Source organism: Felis catus, chromosome E1, assembly GCF_018350175.1.
Source record: "Felis catus isolate Fca126 chromosome E1, F.catus_Fca126_mat1.0, whole genome shotgun sequence".
Taxonomy (NCBI): Eukaryota; Metazoa; Chordata; class Mammalia; order Carnivora; family Felidae; genus Felis; species Felis catus.
Window position 1 is genome coordinate 12,853,452 of NC_058381.1, and position 5,241 is coordinate 12,858,692.

The 5,241-nt window shown below is 43.7% G+C and overlaps 1 long non-coding RNA gene across 1 annotated transcript; it reads left to right on the plus strand.

Annotated features, from left to right (window-relative positions):
• The first annotated feature begins 393 nt into the window (after positions 1–393).
• On the plus strand, positions 394–4,872 carry LOC123381982. The gene is made up of 2 exons (XR_006589674.1): positions 394–586; positions 3,221–4,872. It is a non-coding gene; the product is annotated as an uncharacterized LOC123381982 (long non-coding RNA).
• Positions 4,873–5,241: the final 369 nt, after the last annotated feature.

Genomic DNA, 5,241 nt, shown 5'->3' on the forward strand with positions numbered 1-5,241 from the left:
TCAGGACCCTGATCTCGGTGTTTGTTGCGCCGGTGGCAGCAAGTGGCGCCCGAACAGGTGTAAGGGTTAAATTGTAGTGTAGGGCTAATGCTTAGCTTGAAAAATAACAGCTTTGTGTTGACACTGAAGGTTAAGAGATAACAGCCTTGCTTTGCTCTGGTAAACTACGCCTCATACCCTTGTAAATTAGGCTTCACCAATTAAGGAGACAAAAGTTCAAAGAAAAGAGCGTCAGAGGCAGGGTCAAGGAGATCCACTGGTTGCAACTTAGAGGCAGAAAGTCTAAAGTAAACACCTCATTAGGCAACTGTTTCTAACTCATCTGGAACCTGTTTCTTTGTTCTGTTCCCAGGTGATGATAAAACGATGTGATCGGTTATAAAAACTCTGTACCCCGGCTGTTCGGGGCCGCACTCTTGTCAAGAGTGTTGGTCCCGATCGGTTGGCCTTGCCTCTCATTGTAATAAACTTTGTTGTGACTGTCACTGGTGCCTGTAGCATTCTGTTTCAGGAGTCGTGAATGCAATACAGGGACCTGAGACAACAAGGAGGAAAGCGAAAGCAGATCGCATGGCGTCTAATTCAGGTAGGGGAACTGTGCCAGCAGCACAGACGACGGGAGTAAAACTATGGGACAGAAACAGTGTACGGAACAGGGATATTTTGTAACTGCCTTGCAGGCTCTTATGAAGGAGAAGGGAATTAAGGTTTCTCAGTCAGCTCTTAGGGAATTTTTTGACATAGGGCACGATTATTGCCCATGGTTTCCAGACGGGGGTACAGTTGATTTAAAGGTTTGGCAGCGAGTTGGTCAGGAACTTAAAAGTCAAATGAAGATTCATGGGGCTGCCGTTCCAAGGACCTTATGGCCTACTTGGACCTGTATTAAAGAGGTCCTTGATCCTGGAGGTTGCTGCAGGATTTGAGAGCAATTAATGCTGCCCTGAAGCCCATGGGGGCTTTGCAACCCGGCCTCCCTTCCCCATCGGCCATTCCTTTGCAATATCAGTTACTAGTTTTGGACTTAGAAGATTGTTTCTTTTACCATTCCGTTGGCCCCTGGCGACGGAGAACATTTTGCATTCTCCCTGCCTTCCACTAACTTACAGGAACCTGCTAAGCGGTATCAGTGGAAGGTCTTACCGCAAGGCGTGGCTAACAGTCCAACTTTATGTCAAGAGTTTGTGGCCAGAGCAATGACCCCTTTTAGACAGAGCTTCCCCCATGTATATTGCATCCATTATATGGACGACTTACTTTTGGCTGCTGAAACTGAGGAATTATTACAGGAAGCTTTTATTTCTCTTCAAAGATGCCTTAAAGCATATAATTTGATTGTTGCCCCTGAGAAAGTTCAAAAGGAAGCCCCCTTTGAATACCTAGGGTATCTCATCTCCAAATCAACTGTTCGACCTCAGAAAGGATCAGTTAGAACCAGACATTTGACTACTCTAAATGATTTTCAGAAATTATTAGGAGATATAAACTGGATTAGAAATACACTAGGGGTCACCACAGAACAATTACTGCCTTTGTTTAATATTCTAAAAGGAGATAGTTCTCCAGCGTCCCCGCAAAGTGTCACTCAAGAAGCTAAAGAAGCTATAAGACATATAGAACAGACCATTCAGCAGGCCCAAGTCACTAGAATTGACCCTTCTCAGCCTTTGTAGCTAATAATATTAAAACCTCAGGTCATCCCCTTTGCAATTCTGTGGCAATCTCATGGCCCACTTGAATGGCTACAGTTAGCCTAACACTCCCTGCATGTCATTAATCCTTTGCTGTCTATGGTTTGTCTTCTCATCATTAGAGGAAGATCCCGAGCTGCTCAGCTCTTTGGACACGATCCAGAATTTATTGCATGTGCCTTTCTGACACAGAAGGTGGTGGACGTGCTTTTGCCCAGTCCATCGAATGGCAACTTGCCTTGGCTAATTTTACAGGTCAAATTAAATTTCATTTACCTTCTGATTCTTTAATACAAGGTTTCAGTCTTATAGATATTTTGCCCTATAATCCTATTGTTTGTCAGCCGATTGAAGACGCTGCCTCCATTTTTGTAGATGCTAGTAAAGAGGGTAAAATTGCAGTGTATTATGTCACTTCCCAACATAAAAATTTGATCATTTTGAATTATACGACTAAATCTGTCCAAAGGGCCGAGCTTTATGCTGTACAGGTAGCCATAAAAACTTACCCGGAAGGTATAAATATCTATTCTGACAGTCAATACGTTGTCAAAGCCGTGTTGCAACTTCCCACGGCCTTTATACTGACAGCGGATGAGGAACTTTATCATCTATTTCATGCTACACAAAAACTTCTTAATTTACGGCACAGTCCAATTTATATTTCCCACATTCGAGCTCACACCGATCTACCTGGTCCCCTAGTTGCTGGGAATCGGATAGCCGAGGCAGCAACCCATTTATTGCGAGTTCTGCCCATATCCACTCCTTTGGAAACAGCCAAAAGGAGTCATGATAATTTTCACCAGAATGCGGCAGCCCTTCGACAAGAATTCAAAATATCTCGTGAGGCGGCCAGACAAATTGTTAAGCAATGCGGCATCTGTCCGCAATTCTTCCCACAGCCGGTCTATGCCATTAATCCCCGAGGTCTTCGGCCCAATGATTTGTGGCAAATGGACGTCACCCAATATTTACCTTTTGGGAAATTGCAATATATACATGTGTCTGTAGATACTTGCTCAGGCTATATACATGCTTCAGCCCACTCAGGAGAAGCATTTGTTGATGTTCAAAATCACCTATTTTCTGCCTTTGCAGCAATGGGCAAACCTCATAAAATAAAAACTGACAATGGTAGTGCTTATACTTGTAAATCTTGTGCAGAATTTTGCCACCGACTCCGAATTGAGCATACAACTGGCATCGCTTATGATTCCACAGGACAAGCTATTGTTGAACGCGCTCACCTGACACTAAAACAGTATCTGCAAAAACTTAAAGACGGGGAGATATTAAAGGGAAAGACAAAGTATTCCCCACATGTACATCTCGCTCCGTTGCCGCTTATTGGCAAAAGAGAGAATTATTAGGAGAATGGATGTTTTTTGGACCACGTGATCCCCCTGAAAATCTTCCTGTATGTCCCTCAATTGGTCAAGGCCTTACTGGGGACTCACCTTGGGGTAAATGTGCCCAATCCTCTTCATTAAGGATGACTCCTAAAGGCATAAACTATATCATTACAGATTATTCCCGAGAGGCCTGGCATTCATTCCTTCAAGAAACACCTATGGCTATTTTGGAAGTGCAAAGGGAAACAAGGAGACCTTCAGTGGCTCCTTTAAGAGATATGGGCCCACCTCCTAACGAGGTGCAGGAACACCACCAGGTTATCCCACAAACCATTTTGCAATCCCCTGAAGGAAGAATTCATTCTGATCTTTGGAAGTTATATGCTGCCTTTGATAAAATGTATACTGATGACAGCTTTAGTTTTCCAGATTATTATCTTTCTCCAGTCCTACAATTGCGTGCCTGTGTTCCTCCTCCCTACTATTTGATTGTTGGAGATGGAGCCATTACTCCAGTGAAAGAAGATGGTCATCAGTTATACCGGCTGACTTGTCCTGCTTGTGTTTTGACCACTTGTCTACTAGTAGAGGGGCCCTCTAGAAGTGAAATGAAGGTTTATCTGGTCTTACAACCTCCCTATTGGATGTTGCCAGTAAATGTTACAGGACCTTGGTATCCTAATTATGGGATTCAATTGGCCTTAGAAATCAGTAAACGGCTGCACAGGACCAGACGGTTTCTTGGACTCTTGATTGCTGGACTCATAGCAACAGTGACTGTAATTGCCTCTGCAACTGTATCTGTGATATCTTTACATGAAAGTGCCCAAACGGCATCCCATGTAAATGAATTGGCTCATAATATATCCAAGGTGCTTGCCACTCAAGAGTGAATAGACCGTAAACTGGAAGCCCAGTTGCAGGCACTACAAGAAGCATTGATGTATCTTGGTGATCAGTTTGCTGTTTTGCGTACCAGACTTTCTTTAATTTGTCATGATGCATATAAACATATCTGTGTTACCCCGTTAGAGTATACCAATATGACACGGGGACAAGTGCGTCGTCATTTACAAGGGGTTTGGCAAGACGCTATCACTAGCTTAGACCTCTTACAGCTACAAGAAGAGATAAATGCTATTGCAAGTAACTCACTCAGTTTCCCTGACCCTGGAGATCTCGCTGGAACCATACTGCACCAACTTAATGGGTTTAATCCATTTAATATTCTTCAGCATTCCTTTTGGATCTTTATTGAAATTGTTTCCGTAATATCTGTTATACTTATGTTACTGTGTTGATTCTGGAGATGGGGTCTCACTGCCTTTACCACATACCAAGCCAGGATGCACATGTTGCAATTACAAACAATAGGGGGAAATGTAGGAGGCCGGACCCCGGAGCCAGGCTGAGACCGGGTTGAGCAACGGCTCCCTGTTGACTCAGCCAACCCGGTGGTTCCCCTTCCCATTCCCCCACTTGCAAAGGCATACGAAAGCCTCGCCAAGGCTGAGAAATCTAATTCCTGAAGCCTGCGGTCTGTGGGTGTTGGCAGTAATGTTACCCCCCTTTCTACCCCGGGTCAAATAGAAACAAACACGGGAACTGTGTTTTGCTAGCAATCTACCAACAGGACCTTGCTGTGACCCGTTTAGAAAGTTCACAACGTACACAGAACTAAAATGTTTTGGTTGGCAGCGATCATGCGAAACCTGTTTATTCTTAGAATGACCTGACCCCTAAGAGTCTTGATATAAAAGACTGTGTACAGCAACAATAAAGCCGTCACTTGGGCCATCAGCCCAGGGGACCCTCCTGTTCCCAAACTGGCTTCTCTCCTTTTCTTTCTTACATTCCCCTACCCTCAGGACCCTGATCTCGGTGTTTGTTGTGCCGGTCGCAACAGAATATTATGAGCAATTGTATGCCAATAAACGGGGCATTCTGGAAGAGACGGACAAATTCCTAGAAACATAAACCACCAAAACTGAAACAGGAAGAAATAGAAACATGGAAAAGACTCGTCGCCATTAAAAAAATTAAATTAGTAACCAAAAATCTCCCAAAAACCTAGAGTCCAGGGCCTGATAGCTTTTCAGGGGAATTCTACCAAACATTTAATTAAGAATTAACACCTATTCTTTTGAAGCTGTTCCAAAAAATAGACATGGAAGGAAAACTTCCAAACTCATTCG